We start from the raw sequence: 22,622 nt of genomic DNA, 5'->3' as shown, positions 1-22,622 counted from the left end.
GTTATACGTTCAACATTATTTAATTCTAATATTATTGTAAATATAAACGAATGTTTAAAATTATGAATACTGTATATAATAAATTATTGGTTAATTGAGATTTTATCAGTTGATCGAAAACTGGAAATTATACCGTCGCGGAACAACTGATTAAAAAAAAAAACGTTATTTTCGCATGAACACGTTTTTTCTCTATTACTTAGCAAACATAATTAAGGTCAAGGCTGGAATCAAATTACGGTTCTATCACAATTATTACTGTCGCCATGAGATCGAAAACATTTTGTTGTTTAATACACACACGCAGCGATGTGATAAATATCAAACATTGTAGTGCGGATGGCAATTTCACATTTTTATAACACCACCGAACACAAATATATAAATCTGTTATAGTGTTATTAAACAACCATTAAATACGAAAGCACGTAAACGTAATTTATATTCGAATTTTGCAGGACTGCGAAAAATGAACAATCAGTTTATATTTTTGCATCATTTCACAGTTCTTAAAAAAAACTTTCTTTCGGGTGGATTTAATTAAAAACGACTGAGAGTCGTTGTTTTTCGCGAGTTTGACATTCCCGAAACCATTTGTCATTAATGTGTCGAGTTCGAGCACAAGCCTATTATTGCTGAAGCGATGTTGTCCGTCCGGATAACACGGTTCGTATATTATTATTATTACAATTATATAATTCTATGAACTTACGACAACGCGCTAGCAATAAACGAGAGAAACGCGATCGGTATCTGGCCCGGATTTGTAGCGGTAGCGCGGTACAAGCAGGATTGCAGCGACGCGCGACGGCCGAAGACCCGAAGTATACGTGTAAACTATAGAGCAAAATTAAATTTAAAAAAAGACTTCTAATACCCAAGACGGAAGCGGTCCGTTTTTTCAGCAATAGAATAAAAATCGCATTTTAATTCCTCTCTACGCATATATTATGCATAATATACTAACACGATGTATAATACGCATTGTATATTCGAGCGAGCGTTACGAATTTCATTCCGGCCTCGTGTGAATATAACGAAGCGCATGTACAAGATGTATTTTTATTTTTTTATACAATATATTAGCGATATAAATAAATATAAATGGCGTATTTTTAATACAACATACTTGCAATTTAAATAATATTAAGCTATTTTCCCGTGTCAAACGCTAAACGTTGCATAAAACGAGTATTGGACTCCGATCGAAGTCATACTCGTGTTTTCGCAAACGATATTATAATTAATTCGAACGGATAAAAGTCGATACGGCGCACGCGCAAGTAATATGATATTATCAAGTATTTGTGTTCGAGTAAAACCTGTACAATTATTGTAAATCTACAACGGTGCAGCTGCACTGCTGCAGTGTATAATATTTACACTTTTATGTATAGCGTTCGCAAATGTTCTATATACATATATATATATATATTATATTATAATATTATATAATAATAATACGCAAGCTCGAGGAGGTAGAGGAAAATCAATTCGTTTTTATATGTATCGTGTACTGTAGGAGGTTGTTTGAAGACGACTCATTTTCCCCATTTTTCCTTGACGGCTGCGAAAGAACATAACAACAGACGACGATCGATCTATCGAAGGTCCTTTAAACCGTACGCGCTCGTCACAGCAGTACGCCTGCAGCTGTGGGTAGCTGGTACTGCGAACACTGCGAATAACGTGCCCGTTCTATAATATGTTTGTTTTATGCTTATCACATATTGTTATATTATATTATACACGTTACACGCATGACATACATTCTACGGGTTTACATACAATTATACTCATACTTAACAACAAATACATTTTACCGTGGTATCTTAAATTTCGTGATTTTTTTTATATAGATATAAATAGCACAAAATAGGTTTGTGCTTTTGTATCATAACAACGTAAAAAGTATAAAACTAAATTAACTTTAAATTTTATGCTCGTTACACTGCAGTTTTTTCAGGTTTTTCTGTTTTAAAAACAAAACAGTCGGAGTTTAGTAGAATTACCTATATTGGCTATATTTATTGTACACGCCTTATAAATCAAAACAAATTTTGGACAATGATAATGTAGGCAATCGTTTTAGATAACTATATAATCTATATGTATGTACTTAAATACCTATATAACTTAAATCTAATTGGATTTTTTGGTAATTACTGCCTATCAACTGGTTAATCCTATTGAATTTATCGCATTAAATAAGTGTATTATACTATATTATAAGTATATTATTATATAAGTTGTTTGAATCATACTCCAAAATCAGTTATCAGTATCATTAATTTACGTGCAAAGACGCAAAGTGAGCATATCTGTAACTTCGGTCGAGCTTGGTATATAGAAAAGTTGGAAAATTAAGTCTTAATATAAACTAGATACTAAAATTGTTTGCGGTTGTATCTATTTATTCACGTTTAGGGTTACGTTTGAATCATAATTAACGCTTTTCGATGAAACCCTATAGTTGTAATATTTTTGTGTTAAGGAATCCAGTAGTATGAAAAATAAAACCACTGGGTAACGAAAAATGTTGTATTATGATATTATATTTAATTGTATTTACAAAGCTTAATAGAAAAAAACTTATTATCTTGGAGGTTATAGAATATAGATATGAAGTATTATTTTGAAACAATTCTGATCTAGAGTGAACAAAAGACATCATAGCAAAAATATATTTTGAATTTTCCCTATATATATTATCATACATATTATACATAGTATAATATTATTCGTTATTTACATTAGAAAACGCTATTTTACCCCCCCCCCCCCCCTTCACTACCATAAATAACTCCAATGGAACGGAACTAGAATTTTGATATAATATAGCACAAGAGGATGGTATTACATAAATATAATACATAATACATTATAATATTCGCTCGATCGCACAGCAATGAATATGCATAATATTGGCGGTAAGGTTGGATCATAGAAGTGCCATTAAGATCAAAATTTACAACGCGAATTCCGAATCCGTGCGTCAACAATAATTATTAATATTTTCTTATTAACAAATATTATATTAAACGTCCTAATATTATCATCATCTGTTCGTCTGGCCTCGATGACGAGGCAAAACATTTTAAGTATGTTATTAAATATTATCGGAAAATCTCGTGTGGATCCGCGAGAATGCGGTAATCGGACATTCGGGGCTTAGCCGTCAGTAAAAATGGTTGGCGCGAAAACCACATGTATCGATCACACACGTATAGCCCGCACGGCGCACCACACATTAATATTATTTATTATTATTATTATTATAGGTGTGCGCATTCGCCACGGTGCAGATGACGCAAACAATAGCCGTGGTGGAAAATGGTATCTATGTAATATAAATTGCTTATTGATCAATTAAGCCGTTAATCTTCGGTAGCCGTTTAATGTTATATATATATTATATACGAGCGCGAGTGGGCAGCTGAGGTCAGCAGCGATGACGGCATTTCAACGGGCGATTACACAGTACACGAGCAGATTATTACCTACCTACCTATAATAAGCCACACAGTATTATATGATTTCCTCAAAATCATAAAAATAGTTATGTTGTTTCATTAACAACTGACTGACCTTATTCTAAAATAACGCCATTTGCTTGCTCACGGGGTGAATTGTGCCTATAATTATGGTTTTTTTTGTATTAATAAACATAGAAAATTAAAGATAATTACGAGTTATTATAAATGTATTTATTTATTCGTAAAAGTACTATTTCCTTGCAGCATCATTTAGTGGAATAGCACAATAACTTATAACGCTGCGTCCGGACGCTGAAGTGAAAACGTATCTTAATTTAGACGAACGAGTAATGAGTCCACTAATGACCATTGACCATATGCATTGTGATTTTTATAAAAATATATATAACATCTATAATTATAAAAACAGAATATTTCAGGGTAAATCACGTAAAGTGATGAAATAACGGAATAACATAGATTCCAAAGATTGGTATCCAGATTTCAAATTCAAATTCGATATAGTACTCAGAGTATTGTTTGCAATGTCGTCATGTTTCATGGAAAGTGCTAATTGGTTTTCCAGTTAAAAAATCGTACGAATTAATACAAATTATTTATATTTTCAATGCACCGGTAAAAATAAAAACTACTATCTTCCGATTTAATATTTTTTAAATTTAATACGATTTTAACTTAAATTAATTGATAAAAAAAAAATATAAAAATATTTCAATATAGATTTGAAAATCAAAACACACGATGATATGTGCTTTTCGTGTAGTGTTGATTTTTTCAACAACGTGCCAATTGGATCCTAGTACGAATATTTGCGTACTGGTGAACAGACGTGTTCTCACGCGCTCGTGTGTTATAGTCCCCGTATCGACTCTGTCGCGGGCGCGCGCGCGGAGACCCACTACACGTTTCTAAACGAAACAACAACCTTGCTCGAGAGTCGAGACATGACGAATTTTTTTTTAGTATCGTTATTGACGTTATTGACGGATTATTTTATACGCTCATTGTTGTGTGTACACAATTGCTGAGTATACATAATATGTAACTATGTAAATTGTAAGTGGTAAGTCGTAATACGTATATATTATTATATGTTTAAGCCACGCACTGTTTCTGTCGTAAAATAATATTGTCAATGTGTCACGTGTGCGTGAATGTGCGTGCGGGTATAGAATTGGACCGCGTATCTGAACACACGTGTTCCGAACGAATTTCAAAACCGCTCATCCCAAATTATGAACCTTTGTGTGTGGCGCTGGAAAAAATGCACCTAGCACCATCCACCGTGTACGACGTCATAATATTATAATGCAATATTTAATACTCGTATAAACACGATATTATAAAAGCGTATTTAAGCATAATAATTAGTGTTTGTTTTTCGACGCGTATAATTAATGAATTATATACACCGCGTTGTGTATAAAACATTATTCACGGACACGGTTCACATTACTGTTGTCTGCCGCACGGTATTATCCGTAACGGTATATTCGCGGTGTTGTTTTGCCATAATTTTGCATTTTCCTGGTCTGCGCACCTTTTCGTACACCTGATCCGCGCCCCGGCAACGTCTGAACGCGACACGAAATAATGTACAAAGTACATATTGTTATAGGCAGGACGTAGGATAACGCGCGACGAAGGGATGTAATATGCGAAGTCGCGCACACGATAATAATATAATACCAGTCTACGAGCTCGCACACGCCGACGAATCGAAAACGGCTGACCCAGATAACACGACAATGATGATACCATAACATAGTGTAACGTAGCGAGACGTTTTTATTGCCGCCGATCGCATTCACGGTTAATCCTCCGGTGCGCGGGCGACGGCGGAAACGTCGAAACTCTCGAGATGTCGTTTAGCAAAACGGCGGCCGCGGAGAAGGGAAAGGACAGCACATGCGATCGCCGCGACGAGTGTTTATCGTATTGTTCAGAAGTATAAAAACGGACGCACGCGGCAAGGGCAGTTTGAAAGTATACACATAATATTATCATTTACATGCACGTATTACACACGTATAAGAAGTATAATATTTAAATATTATATATTATAATACCTACGTGAACGCAAATGGCGCGACTTGGTTTTTTTGTTTTTGGGTCAACAGATACGGAGGAGTTAGTATATTATATTATATTATATACGACGACGACGACGACGCGCGACTTCTACTCGCACGCGGCGTATAATGCGGTGACCTAGTTAGCGCGAATCTCGTCTCCTTTTACTGTATACACGCGTTACACCTACACGTCAACCACAACACTAACCTGCTCTCTTCTCGTGCCATAACGCATCGTTATTATTATGGATATAAAATGGTACGCAAAAAAGAAAAAAGATTAAAAAAACATAGCGCCGACGATGGTCTCGTCCACCCACTACATATAAAATCACGATCGGCGACACAAGTTCCGAGTCGTCTCCTACGCGTATCGCAAGACACACACACACCACACACACACACACTCGAACCCATTTTCCGGCGTCCTAAGTATACACATCACGGTTTAACGGTAAAGGACGCGTCTGGGAGTGGCGGCATTTCGATTGTAATTTCAGGGAGGTGCGCTGCCCCCGTCGCAGTGGCGGCGAGAGAGTAGTCGAGACGGGATGGTTGCAAGTTTATATATACACACATACACACACACACACAATGTATTTTATGTATATATGTATACACGTTATGTATATCAAAAACACGAGAGGGGAATCGTTTCCGGAACGCGTTCCCGGGGCTAACGCCACACCGCTTCGCCGACACCACGCGCGCGTTTATATATACCCTCCTTGCCGATCGATGTGCGCGCCGCACACACACGCACACAAGCACACGAGCACGTACACGAGGGGAAACCCCCAGTCGCCGCCGTTGCACGGGTGGGCACAATGGCCGCCCCGCCGCACCGCCCGCGCGCTTTATATAATATAATATGACCATCTCCTGCTCCCCGCGCCCTGATTGCCATCGTTTACGATCGGCGCGGGGACGAGGGGTAAAAATCGCCAAGACCCCTTTCGTGTCGGATATACGTATATAATATATGTATGCGTGTGTGGGTGTGTTTGCGCGTGTATGAGCGGCGAAGAGGGGTAGTGTGTGTGTGTGTGTGTGTAGGGCGAGCGGGTGGTTGGCTGCGCCGGTAGGGTCGGGCGAAGAGGGTGGCGGTTACGGTGCACGGTGGTGTGTGTTGTAGACGTCGCTCGCGCGCTCGTAAAAACTGAAAACTATATAACGCGCGCGCGACGTCGGCGGCGACGGCGTTAATGACGACGTTTCGACGGGCGGCGGTGATACGAGCAGCTATGGTATAGTATACGACCGCCTCGGCCATCGCCGTCGATTAATAATCATTGTTATTACCGTATATATATATATAGTGGCCGTAAACGCGGGCACAGTCAGAGCAGGCGACACAAAATTAATATTAATATTACTATAATAATATACGTGTGTAGGTGGTGGTGGTGGTGGTGGTGGTGGTGGTAGTGGTATAGTGGTGTACGACAATAATAATAATAATATATTATACTCAAAACGGGGTTGTCGTTATTGTTATTACCTATTATTATTATTATTATTATTATTATACCGTCGCAGTCACGCGGAAGTTTCGGCCGCGAGCGCGAACGGCGGCAATGACGTATTTTTGTCGATGCATATACACGATAACGTTTTAAAAGAAAAAGAAAAAACGTTCCAGTCGATATATTATATTTATATATTATAATGTTATTATGATTTGTAATACTGTGTTTTATAAATGATAATAATAATGTGCATAATGCACGCGGCGATTGTACCAATAACTCGGCGTCGACGACTGCAGTTCGTTTTATCGTTAAAGGGTTCGACGATAAAAAGGGGGGACGTTATTTTTCTTTCAAAACTCGACGAAAACGTTGCGCTTCCCGAGGTAGCTCAAATGCTCAATACATCAATACTGCAAAAGCGGTGGGCATAATATATATATATTAGGATCACACACGACACATACGCATTACATTATATTATTATGTTGTATATAGGATGTTATGGGTCGTGCGCCATCGCGGCAAAGACTACTATATCGTTATTCGTTATATAAACCCTTGTTTCCGGTGTGTGCACACTGTGACGCGTGTGCGGCACACCTGTAATATAATATATATATATATATATGTGTGTGTGTGTGTGTGTGTGTGTGTGTGTGTGTGTATACATATATTCTATAAGCGGTACACCACGCGAGCACGTTCACGTCGACTGCAGTGTATCATAATATACGGCAGGGTGGTGATGGAGACTGTTTGTGTGGGATGTACAAAGGAAGTGCGGTATATATCTGGGTGAACAAATAAGACTTTTGAACTAGCGCGCGATGTAAACACGAGGAGAGTGTCTCGACAACCGTTCGCGGCGAGTGAAAATATAATAATCTGCACAGAAAGAGACGGACAGCGAATAAAACGAAATCGAGCAATAGGAAAAGAGAGAAAGAGTTGGAAAAAGGGAATTCTTGCCGGGAGCGAATTTGCATAGACGCATCGCGGAAAGCGTACACCCAGGAACTTCGATGAGCAAAAAACCTTCATATATAACTACCGCGGATCGCTCCACGCGTTTCTCTAAGTAACCCACGTCGTCACATATATTATACGCAATATCTATACGCTCACGTTATTTTGAAAGTGTTCACATTTTTTGAATAGCAATCGTTTTAAATTTAATAAAATTCGATGCGGTATCATAATATAATATAGTCGGCATATTTGGTGTAGGCACGTGAACAAATATATATAGTCGTCGTTTGATTTACGCACGTATTACCAATGTATATTAGGTATTATATAAATTATGATTTATAAGATATATTAACGAAATATCTTATATGATAAATACAAATAATAATATTATAATTTCGGGAATTATTGACGTACAAAACACACTCGTACATTCTCACGATTATTTTCGCGGTTTTAATCACACTTTAGTTATAATTTAACCCTTTAACGTATAAAGGATGATAAAATTTATATTCGTAATAATCCGTGCATTATATTATATCGATAATATTATCACAACATTTATAGATCTACGATGACGTAGCATGGATATTATTTGCTGGTGGTCGTCACGGACTAAATCACTGCAACACGTGCATGCTGTCGTTTAACGAAATAATAACATGTACAGTTATATTATATACTTCTATATATTATTTTGAATAATATTGTATATGTACAACCGTATACACACACACAAATAGACCATATTATTACGGACAATAACCACGTTAAGAATGTATAAAAGGTACTGCCTTTGAAAACGAAAATAATAATAAATCCCCGGACCGCAATTCAAAGTTTTGAGAGAAAATAATGAGTTCTGGGGTACGTTAGTACGTGTTCTGTTGACTATATAAGTATACACATTAGTACCTACACTATACATTACATTATTATTTATTTATAAATACTATATAATATAATATATACGTGTATCTTATTCGAATACGAGTATACTGTAGGTACACACAGTATTTACACACAACTAAATAATAATGTAATATATAGTTACGAGTATAAATACAAACAAAAAAAAAACCTTTGAACTCGCGTGATATATTTCATTTCAACGATTTGCGAATGGAAGAACTTTGTCATTTAATAATTGTTGCACCGAGTACCGAGATGTTTGCTTAAGCCACCATTAGTGCAATCAATTTTCTTTATTGTGCCGCATCCCGTGTTTAAATATACTTTTTACGAAAATTATGATCTAAGGAAATATATTAATATGATCGTAGAATTTTAGAATTTTTTGTTCATCGATAAATTACCACGGAAATAGTATATGGTCTGCGAATCGTTTCGATTAAATCAGACTATAGGTCGTTGTTGTATAGGTACGTCAAATCGTAATATTATTTGCGAAACATATTCGAATTTGAATTTATGTCAAACAAGTCTACAACACGTGTTTATGGCTCTTTGATGCATATATATATATATTCGTATTTCACTCAATGACGTTTTGTCAATAGTGTATTATATTATACGACGAGCAATATTTACTTTGACACATATCAACACACCCAAACGTCTGGAAACAAGTTCAATGTACGTACGTATTATATTAAACGTTCATTATTAACGTATTTCAAAGTCGAAGAAGTTTTTTAAAAATATTTTTAATTTTTAAATACTTGTAAATAACTTAATGTTGGGTGTTTGCTGTCTTGTACGTACGGAAATTACATCGATATTAAAATGTTATCTTCATATAGTATTGGCAAGCAAAAAACAACACAGAATATTATTCACATTCATATTATATTCCATCGTCGGTTTCCGGATCTCTTAGCGATAAAATTAATTTAAAAATTAAAAACTTCCATGTTACATTTACACAACTACATACAATCGGCACAGAAGAAAATAAAATTATAATTACAATTTAATAATTGGTAGGCGTGTGTCGTAATATTGAAATTTCAAACATGTGATGTCGATGCGATGGGCAGATGAAAATATTTCTTAAAACCTTAATAAATAGAAGAAATATCATAATTATTTAAATGAAACGCCATTTAACAATCAAGTGATCAACCATTTAATTTTATTATACAGTCTGTTATCTATCTACCGATACATTTCTTTCGCGCGTAGCACGAATGTAGCATTACTTTTGCAAGTTTATTTGAATGTATTTTTTAGATGATTTAATTTATTTTTAGTACCTATCTTTAATAACTAATAAAAAATCAATTTTGTTAATATCAATGAAAATTTTATGAAAATTCGCATTTTTTGCTGTAGATCACTATTCTGTAGTGACCTGGTACACGAATAATAAAGAAACCATATTACATATTGTGCAGTACTCATTTTACGCGACGCGCATTCATCTTGTTTTGTGCGCATCGTTAACGGGGTTGACTGTAAGTAAACACGATCAGCTTGTGCAACGCATTACTACGGGTTTGCTATAACGACGCAAGCAGCCGATTGTCGATAAAACTCGCATTCGCCGAGGTACCTATATAATACACGTATTATATTATTATTACGACACGACGATAATATACACAGCGCCGGATGATAATGATGTTAATTTACGCGTATTATATACGATATATACGTGCAAACCATATTATATTATACGTAATAATTATAGTTAGAGTGTAAAACGATAGCACACGTATAATAATACTAAAACAGCAGACGACAAAAGGACATGAAAAAAATAATAATATTGCAACACTAAATACTATTATAATATATACATAGTAGTCAACACCGTCAATGGATCAGCAGTATAATATTATTATTGTCTCTCTCTATATATGCAGATATCGACGAGATTTCGTGTGGAAAAAAAAAACGATTTTGTAGCGATTAGTCGATGGCGTAGGAGGAAAACGCGTACTCTCCCGGGTGGGATGAACATTTCTCGAAATTGCGTTTCGGAACGTCGCCGCGACCGCTTGGTGACGTCATCGTCTGCGGCGTGCGAATATATCTCGCGCGAACGGCGCGTACTTTATCGTGTGCTACTCCTCTCTCCACTCGTCAGTGCCCAATCGGCAGCGGCGGTAGTCCACCCTCGTCCGTTTTTACGCGCGGATCGATAGCGAAGCCAAAATAGATATCCCGGCTGACGGATTTAGAGACCGTGTTTTAAATATAAATGCATCACGTCAACGAACATATATATATATATATATATATACGAAACCGCTGAAGGAAATGAGCGTGCCGAAAATCTTTAAGCTCACATTATAATATTTCGTGTAGGTAACATACAAATGAACCGCCGCAAAGACGTCATTTGGTTTCGGCGAGTATTGCGCGTCATCGACACACGACCGCGATCCGTGGTAGTACAGTAGCGGCGGTTTTATATAGTGACAGTTGTCAAACGGCATACCTCGGAGGGTACAACTATAATAATTTTTGTTGTATTATTGTGTCACACAAGGGTTGGCCAAACGGGCGAAGAGGGAAAAAAAGACAGAGATATAATATTATTATTAACGTAGGTAATTATAAAAAAAAAAAAAATAACGTCAGAAGTAATATTTGTTATATATATAATATATAATGTGATAACTGATAAATTTAATCATCAATACAAAATTCGTATTTTTTTATAATACAATAAAAACAATAAACTCTCGATAGTTCCGTATCTAATCCATTGTTTCTCGAATGGTATCATATAATATTGTATTAAATTATAGTTGATATAGTTTTTTTTTTGTTTTTCGTTGTTATTTGAGTTTTTCTAAGTTCTAAGTACTATTCGATTATTCGATTTATGATATTAAAAAATCAACCTCTTCACTCCCCACATACATACACACACACACACGTACACAAAAAAAATTCGTTTGACCCCCACTGATAGCATACTGTAAGTCACACTACTTTATATAATGCGGTGTAACTCAGGAGTTGTAAAAAAAATACGATAAATCGATTAGCGAATAAACACGTATTTAAAAAAAAAACGGCGTAATAATAACCAAAGTAGCATACGATCGACGAGACCACGAGACATTATATTAATAATATTTTATTATATCACATACAATTATTAATCACAATTTGATATGTAAGCGGAGCAAAGCACGTGATATATATTATAATTTATAATTATACGCGTTTATATTCGCGGCATGATAAATATAACATGATTTATTCATTTTAATAATCGTTGTTCCGAATAATTATTACGTGAAATGCGTTCGTAAATAAAATACCCGCACTACTAGCGCATAAGCCCCGCGCGATATTATACATCATGACTGACCTTAAATTTTTTTCATTAAACCTTCGTCGTATTGTTTATACGTATCGGTATAATAATTTATGTTGTTACATTATTATTATATATTGTCCATAAATACTCGAGACGACTAGACACGCGCTTTCGTATGCATTCACGTCGTAAATATATTATATTTAAAACGACGATCTATTCTCAGCGGCCGTGTTGCTATTTATACAGACATTGACCTACAAATCTCTGATTTCACACACCATTTTATTAAGTCATTATGATATTGGATTTTTTTTACCGTCACCGTACACTTTCGCCGATTTATTTATCACGAACACGAACGCGCGAACGCTCGAATATAAAAAATCACGGAAGAATACAACATGGTGCATAAAACTCGTCGTCAATATCGGGAACCACCCTCCTGGAGAAAAACCGACGTCGCATTCCGCTGGAGTGTGTGTGCGTAAGTCTGTGTGTACAATAAGTAATAGCTGAAGGTGCATAATATATATATATATATGTGTGTGTGTAAAATGTATACAATATAAGTAGGAATAGGGTGGGGTCGTTGCCGCCGTCGCGTCGACGGTCTGCCGGGACAACACCTGTCTGCGTTGTTATATTTTTGTATCGAGTCTGAAATCCCTGACGCACCTGCGGCGGCGGCGGGGAAAGACGCACACAGCGATCGCGAGTTGTGCATTATTATTATTATACAGTAGTAGGTATAGTATGATATCATTATAATCGGCAAAAAATTGTTTCGGAGAGGAATGCCGCCACCGCTGCCGTCATCTTCACGTTTGTTATTGGGTACTTAATATACATCAGACTTGTTACGGGAAGACTTAAAAGCGAAAACTGTAAAAAAAAAAAATCGTCTCCCTGTTCTGTTCCATACAGTGGAAATTCTTGATAAGTCCAAAAAGGAAGGGTCGACAATATTTTGAGTGCACATACCACATTTCACTATTTTTTCGATGATGTAATATGTACATGAGAATTATTTTTAAGACCTAAATACTTTATATCAAGGTATATACTATATGATATAAAATAATTTTTATTTATAATACATTTTCTAGGAATTTATGACTATGATTATTGATGAGTTACAATGTATTTTCACATTAACACATGCCGAAAGGGAAAAGAGTAACCTGCCTGTGACCCTCCTACCGTAAAATCGCCACTATTTTGAAACTCCATCCTTAAATGTACCATTATCATAATATTTTCTCGCACAACTTTATATCAAGTCTTAACAAGACAACTTAAACCGTCAATTAAATTATACACCTAGAGATCTACTATAGGAACTCGGAAGTAAACTATATAAATACAACTTGTCAAATGTTAGTAATAAGATATCAAATTCACTAATTGTATACACAGTAAAGATTATAAATAACATTAACAAATAATATATATATGGGCTATCAGTTTATCACCAACCAATTTAGTGATACTGCAGCGACGACAGTCGGCAGATTTCATTGAAATGCGTTATAATAAATATTTATAACGTACCTACCAAAAGATTCGGCGGATGAGAACGTTTGGCGGTTGAACAAGGCGAAGATTCGGGGAGGGGTATATGCTACAGCGAGAAAAACGACGAAATCATTTTTTTATCATATACAAACGAGACAATAGCAATAATAATTTATGTTTACTCGCGATGCATAAAAGAATAAAATGTATGATATAACGACAGTATTTTTCTTTTATTATTATTTTTTTTCTCTTTCGATACGGCTCGCGTAGCAAACAGAACCAGGAATTCCATAGCTCGCTACTACTATTACTAAAATGTATATGTATCCCCACGGATTTGTGAGCGCGTTTCGGAATTCGTAGAAGTCGACGTGACGTACGCGAGTTCGATAAAAAAAGAATAAATAAAATACAAGTATACATCAAACTACAAAACATTATTTACTACATTTAAAGAATCTTGGTGAAAATCTCAATTTTGTACTGTATGAGTTGTCTTAAATAGAATATGATAAGATAACGTTATAATATCACTTATTTAACCAAGACGCGAAAATATATTATAATTTGGTCGATTTTTTACAATTTTATTAATAAATAAATAAAATTATTTATTTATTTTATTAACTTGAAGTAAACCAATCTTAGACAATAAGTAAACAAGGAAACTATCAGAAGGATGTATAAATATTTTGAGTAGGGTTAAATACATTTTTTTTTAATTGGAACCTTTCAGAAACGATAAAATTTCAAAGAATATTTTTAAAAATCATTGTTGATAATAGTTAATGTATATTAATAAGGATTTTAAAATAAAACTTAACACTTCTTTTATGAAGAATTAAAAAAATATTACTTTATAATAATTGTTATTGGACATTATATTATCTATTGGTATTTATTATATAATTTATAGTTTTATATAAGTACTTTTAATATTATTTTGTATTCAAAATTAAACACAATGTTATGTATATAGTAAAGATATACGTGGTATTTTCCATCGATTCCTTTAACGGCAAAAGTAGTTTTAAAATGTATAGACTAGTGTTGGTTAGGGCGTAAAAATTAAAAAGTCAAAACATAACTACCTTTCACCGGTGAACGGTCTGAAAACATTTGACGTTTTTTTGTATTCATGCGTGTCTGGCCAAAAATTATTATATTTTATATCTATTTCACCTTTAACTTTAACTTATCTATCAGACATCCGAATGTCAGATCGTTATGTGCCATATACGGGATAGTCTCTATATAAGGTTTTATATGTATACCATGTATTTAACTGTAACCGTATTAGTTTACCAAAAACACGTGTTCGCCAAAGATTATTGATAACGCACAATATATATTATACCCGCCCAACATCGAACCCCAAACAGTCGACCAAACCACCAGATTTAACTATTAACCATGTTATGGTTGACTTATGGTTTGTCTCGAGATTGTAGTTATCTCTAAAACGTCAGAATCATCATGTATTCGATAGATGTACATGCATTTGGTATACTTGTATTAGATAGCAGTTGAAATATCAATTTCATTTTTCGTTAATTTAAACTGCAGACGTGTACAGATTTGTTTTTACTCTACAAACACGTTTAAAAGTATAACTGCATAAAAATTAAAATGTCGCTATAGATAATGATTGAATTTGATTATCAACATATAAACGAGCTTATTAAGTAATTTTTATAAAAACCAGATTTTTTATACAGAACAACGGATACATAAATCTTAAGTTATTATAATGGATAATATACTTCAACGATATATACTACATAGTGAAAAAACCAGGAGAGCATATTATTATCAAATGAATCATGGATTTGAATTTTGATAATTATTACAGCAAAATGTATTAATATATATTCTAATAAAAAAACATTTATTAGAGAAAATTATGTTCAATGATATTGACGTCGAATAAAGGTCAAAGTTTCAAGAGACGTCATCTATTTGTGTATATGAGAGGAGTGATGAAATAATAGACGGGAATACAATACAGCCACTTACAGGTACATATTTTGCCTTCGTATTTTATCGCAGTAATGTAAGGATTAGAATGAACTGTTAAAACTGTTTTAATTGGAAAGCATGTAACTGTGCACATACTCGTTAGGCAGAATATGATGTATAAAACTGTGTATATTAACTATTTAGGTATAGGTACGTATACTCATCGTTACATATCAAACGGTATTTTTCTTCGATTTACTAGGTACGTATAAAATCATAGCGGACAAATTAAACAGAAAAAAAAAGGTTAATTATTTTTGACTATTTAACAAAAAAAAAAAAACAACAAATATTGCAAATATTGCTTTAACTTGTTGATATTTTTTACATTGCAGTTGTGGGAATTTTACTCTAGACAGCTAAACAAAATTTCATTTGTAAATTATCTCCTAAATGTTGTACGAGCGTCATTAGTTCATGAACCACGCCTTTCCTGGTAATACTTATTTTGATACGCGAAACACATAATAGAATAATATGGCATATGCTGTTTTAGACAATAAACACTGTGTCTGCCGTCTGGTATCACATATTATGTAAACTAGGTCAATAACAGCGTAGTCTGTTAGTGACCTCCAAATCGATATCATCCGATTGTTCGATTTGTGAATCGATAAAAGTTCTACACAATAATAATCAAAATAATTGAATAGCCTATACGCAAAAACACACTATAAACGTTATAAAACATCGTACACGAGTGCTATGAATTTTAACAAAATGAGTACATTTGCGTCAATATTGTTACTCGGAAATACTTTAAGTACGTATACATATAGGAGCACGAAATAAAACGTCAAGGTAAACATTATCGGCATGAAAATGTTCGACTTTTCACCCGTCTTAGAGGCTGTTAGCTAGAAGTGTTCAAACACATACTACATTTTTATTTTCACATATTTTACTGTTCATCGTAGTGATAAATCGAACGAGATGATCGCATACCGCGGCGTTGATGCGTTACACGAAAGCGATAACCAACGGTAATCATGACAGTGACGTGTTTGCCGCCACGGTTGAGCAATAAGTTTGCATTGACACTGACCCAAATTCTTTCTTTATAGTCGAAGTCGAATCGAGACGGCGGACGTCGTCCGTCGGTCGGCGGCCGTGTGCCTACATAGCAGTGCAATAGCGGAGACTCGTACACATAACACGCGTAGCGTATACGAGATAAAAATATTATATACCTACATTGTAATACCACAAACACATACAAATATAATAAACGTAATAAAAACGTGTACGTGAATATTGTAAATAATAATTATTATTATTCACTTTCACCGACCACACGGTGCGCGTATAGATAGCGCTCAAGGCGACGTTATCGATCGCCGCCGTCGCCACTGCCTGAGCAAACCGACTGTCCGACTATACTGAGGCACCAACACGCGCACATTCCGCAAAAGGCTGTTGCACCGGGAGATATCTGCACCGGTGCACCATCGTCTGTAATACATTATTGCGGTGAGCAAGAAAGAAAAAAGATCGAAAAATGATAAACGAAATATACTAATATTATGCTTGATATATTATATTAGTGTATACATATAGTATCAGTAGTATACAGTATACTAAATAGTATATAATAATATGTATAATCAATGGTATATCGTGTTTGTTCCCGACGAGCGGTTCTATCAATAACTGTGCACTATGCGCATCTAAGCTATCCGGACTCGAATTTCCACGATTTCAAAATACTAAACTTACCTACATACATTTTAATAATTTTTAAACACACAAAAAAAACCATAACAAGGATTAATGACAACATGCATTTATGATGCACTGCAATACCACAATATATTATAATATTTCAATGTATTAGTATTTAATGAAAATTATTTATTCGAACCGGGTCTATTTTATATATTTGAATATAATTATTAAAAAAATGTACTGCAGTGTCAGTAAAAACAATTGAATGGAAATAATTGTTCGGGGATTATGAGCACAAGATTTTATTCCACAGACATGTTAACACCACAACAACACGTGAATGCGTGATAAAGTCGTTGCAATATTTACTTATCGATTCACGACGACACTAATTATTATGTTATAACTACTTAGATCAGATAATAATAATATATTCTGTTTCAATATAATATTAAAACCTAAAATGCACACAGTTTAATTTTTTTTTTAATCGATTAATTTTTGTTCTGGTAACGTTTAATTTGTCAAGCCCTGTGTAATAATATATATATATTATATATACATAATACTTAGGGACGTTACACAGAAACAATTTGATTAGAAACGAAAATATCATAAATCATAATATGAACACGAGATAAAACTGATTTCGTTGTTCTAACTTATGGTTCATACTTCATATAGGTTATGAATTATAATAAATATGTCACATGTGTATATTTTGCTTATATTTTAAATAACCACCACGAATTGGGTGTTCCGAGCTTATTAGTCCCAGATTTGTTTATTAATTATTAGTATAACTTACGAATACTTAAATAAATATGCGTTGTTTTTTTATTCCCTTGCAGTTTGAGTAAACTATTAAGATATAAAATATTAATAACTTACTTAAAAGATAAGAGGCAAAAAAGGTAGGACAGTGCAAAGAAAATCAAAAAAAAAGAAAAAAAAACTTAAACGAAAGTAGCTGTTTAAAAATCGACCATTTTTAAAGCGGTTTTATTTTCATTTACACAGTGATATAAGAAGAAAAATGTTATAATGTAGAACCACAACGATCAAACATAAAATATTTATTTATATTTAAGTATTATTATTTATTATACTACTGCTTATTATAGTAGTTATTTATTATACCATCTTCTATTTTTTACAAAATATACATTTAAATCCATATTTAACATTAATACAAACATCTAAAATTTAAATCTTTGTAACTTTTCTATTAATTTTTTAAATAATTTTACTATTAAAATTGTTTTAATTATAGTATTATATGAATTAGAATATTAAGATTTGTATGGTAACAAGTCAGTAACAATGTTACGCGAACAATCGTACCTATTTTAGTTAAAATCCAAGTAAATTATGTTAACTATTATTAGAGAACAGTGTACACTATTCTTGGTTTTATACTTTCATTAAATATATATTAAAATAATATAACTAACTATTGGTGCAACTAATGTTTCCAAAAGAATAAAACCGTCTCCTTCATCACTCGATTACACGAATAATTTTTCTTATCTCATCTTTTCAACCAGTTTCTCTTAAGCCATTTAAATACTATTAAAATTGTTTTTAGAGAAGATACAACTAATCGAAATTAGCATACATCTTACGATAATTTATTTATACTTTGCATGAATACATAGTTTCTATTATACGCAGCATGCTATTGCATGTATAAAAACAATAGACTTAACCTCGAAAAAATAATACATGTTATAAAACCAAACACAAAGTATATTGTTTACACTATTTTAAGAAAAATATAGATGTTCTATGATTATTATTCAGTATCTAAATTATTATTCCAAGTACTTAGTTAGTTAGAATTTGGATAAACGTAGTTCGTATACAAAACTGACGCCACGCTAAGAAAACTATCAAGTTGCGTATAAACTATGTTATTTAATACAATTTAATAATATTTTATTAATTATTAGGCTTCGAATACTAGATGGTACATTTTTAATGATATGATATAATTATATATTATGATAATACAATGTTTAATAAAATAAATATATCGTAGGCGGAAGCAGATGAGCGATCTTGAACTTTTCTATTCGCTCATACAATTGCCAATGTGCAAACAAATAATATTAACTATAGCACCTATATACCTATTTTGACATTATATGATAGAAATGGTATAAGAATATGGTATAAATGGAAACTAATTAATTAGCCACTGCATATTATGTATCGTAAATATATATCACACGAGACCATTGCGCTTTACTGCCGTCTGCATTGGTAAATAACAATATAATATTATGTGTTATACAAAAAGGATCGATCTAAAATACGATGTTTTTACGCTTGGACCGTTTTATAACACGAGAATGCGATTCGTGGCGTATGCGATTTTTTTTTTGTTACCTCAGCTCCTCTACATATTGGACCAAAACCAATAAAAGTGCATCAGGCGAGGTTGCCAAAAAAAAAAATAATAATAATAATAAATCGTATACATTAACAATGATGTTCACGCGTGCGTGTACGAGTATGCATCCGTCCAACGTGAACACACCACCAACAGAGAGAGGCCAGGGCTATACTTATTACTTACCCAACTGCGACGTTTTGAATACGAAACACAAACACGTAATGAGTTTATTATAATAACTACAAAGTTTTATCTTTTACTTGGAATTAAAAATTTCATCAAAAGTCTATATTTGTTTTCATAGATATTTTTAAGGGGACCTATAGGCACTAGTGTAAATAATAGCCTCCCCCCAAAAAAAGATAAACAAAATAATTTTAAAAAACATTAAAATATCAACTTTTTTGATCTTATTCGAACTTCAACTTGGTTCTAATATAATAAATCAATATCATAACTCCTAAGCACCTAACAAGAGATAATTTCCTAAATGAAACAAGTCAATATAGATACAAGAAAATAAACATAAGCATAAATTGATAAAATATATTGATGGGGGCACAGCCCCACAACCTAATCCACAAATTAAAAATATATTATGTATAGATTCAGCTACAGTACCTAACCCTCCCCCCACCAACACATTTGATCACCCTATGTCCCTATATGGCTATATAACCTAAATTTTTTTTCCTAAAATTGTTTCGAAGCAATGAAAGTACACGCGTGGAAAAAACTCATTAAATCCAACGACCTATCGTAATGTAGAATTTCCATTCGATATTTAATTGGTGTGCACGGAGTATAGCTAGTATTATATAAAAGCATATTATACTTTAAACAAAGTAACCTATATTTGTTGGTTATGTAAAATAAAATATAAAATAGTTATTTTATTTAAATTGCTGGATTATGAGTAAAACGCAAGTTTAAATTTTTATTATAGGTATTACGACATAAGCAGTTTTATTATAGATACGCGCGAAATGTAACGATGGCACAATTAAATGTTTTCTAAGTAAGGGGGAAGATTAAGAGGGTATAAAATGTACACAGCATATTTTCTGGCTCGAAACCCAACAAAGTTGCACTCATAGACCAAGCTACAAATAATTTATATATACGTTTATGTACCTACGCCTACACCTAAGTTATATATGTTTACATTATAAACGTATAGCGTACGTTTGATTTAGTTTGATTACGTTTAAACTACAAGCGGATAACGAACTACAAGGTTACTTATTACTTGCAGTAGCCTATATGCTCCTTACGAGAGTTTAATTTTAATTTATGATTATCAAATAATCTCTAAAAACCTATTTACACATTTACTTATTGATATATTATCTATTTAGATTTCAAAGCCAAACGCACGGTGTTTATAAACTGTATTACACTTGTATCGTTTACATTGGTATAGTAAATAATAATAATAAAATGAAGCACATAGAGCTAAAACAACATAACCCATGAATAATTAATTATATTTTATATGAAAGGCAAATCGATTTTAATTAATATGATATTTTAAAACATAATTTAATATGTTTTTTTTTAAAATTATTATAGAATTTCTATAAAAATTGTTATTATTCTATAAACTATTATATAGACGGTATATTACGAGTAAATACGAATTATATTATATAAACCATATGGTTAATGTTATAATTTTTGATCGTTTAAAATTTTAACTAACTTACAGTTTATTTATTCATTATTTGCGAAGAATTTAAGCTACACAATACCCATATAATACCAAACATTTGTAAGAATAAAATAAAACTGAGCATCGAATATTGTTGTTTTTTTTTTTGGCCAAGTCTTTTTGTCACTTTGTTACCTTTTTGTCGAAGAACTTATTCGTACAACGCAATGAATATAAAAGTTGTTTAATAATAACTATTGAAGCATATTTTTAATTTGTTTATTTTACAAGGTATGGTATTAACTATATTAAGTGTTTACCAAAAGTCGTAACTCATAATAAAATATTATTTATAGAAAAAGTTACATACATTATAACGATTAACCGAATGACAACTTATCATAATACGTAGCACTACCTAATTATTTGTACTGAACTACTGTTATAAAAATGTAAATCGTGTAAGTACGTACCACTTTATTGTAGAAGAATTCTTTAAAAATCCACTTATTGTCTATTTACGAAGATCAATCCTGAAAAAAAAAAAAAAAACAAAAATTTAAATTGTATTATCTAAGTATAAGCCATCAATTCAACATATAATTTTTTTGTTTATATATTCTTTATATAAGGTCAAATTTGTTAGGTTATTAAACACAATACCTTCTTGAAATAATATTCTCGATAGAATATATTAAATTTCAATATGTTTATTCATTAATAATCAATGATTAATAACCATATATGTATAACACTCATATAAGTCATAACGTTTAAAAAGTTTGAAATACATGAAGAGTTATTTTTTATTTTGTACATCTAACCTAAATGTACCTAATGATAATGTTTAATTTTATTAATTACATTTCCTTTTAGTAGGTACAGTGATGTGTATTATAACGTTCAATGTTTCAATGTTATTTAATAGTAAAAAGAAAATAAATGTCAAAATACGGTTAATTTTTAACTGAATATAGTGCAACAACGAATTCGATTTAGGGTCGATGTTTGAGTATGGTTATAAGTAGGTACTAACTAATAAGCATATTATACATTATATTATATATTTTTATTTTAATTCCCTTCAAAGGTGCAACTAATAGATTGCCTTC

General features: G+C 32.9%; 1 protein-coding gene and 1 long non-coding RNA gene across 3 annotated transcripts in view; one reads left to right on the top strand and one right to left on the bottom strand.

The window, feature by feature from the left end:
- The window catches only part of LOC114127800 (uncharacterized), a 132,379-nt gene that overhangs the window by 96,574 nt on the left and 13,183 nt on the right, over window positions 1-22,622 (bottom strand). For both annotated transcript variants that reach the window (XM_050203348.1, XM_050203350.1), the window contains exon 2: window positions 21,984-22,043. The gene's annotated coding sequence lies outside the window, so the exon portion shown is untranslated. The remainder of the gene's footprint in view (window positions 1-21,983; window positions 22,044-22,622) is intronic.
- LOC126550861 (uncharacterized) lies at window positions 315-3,836 on the top strand. Its single transcript, XR_007604906.1, has 3 exons — window positions 315-434; window positions 507-666; window positions 3,741-3,836. It is a non-coding gene; the product is annotated as an uncharacterized LOC126550861 (long non-coding RNA).

The sequence above is a fragment of the Aphis gossypii genome, chromosome 3 (assembly GCF_020184175.1).
Source record: "Aphis gossypii isolate Hap1 chromosome 3, ASM2018417v2, whole genome shotgun sequence".
Lineage (NCBI taxonomy): Eukaryota > Metazoa > Arthropoda > Insecta > Hemiptera > Aphididae > Aphis > Aphis gossypii.
Note: the sequence above shows the minus strand (reverse complement) of the source record. Positions and strands in the feature narration are given on the sequence as shown.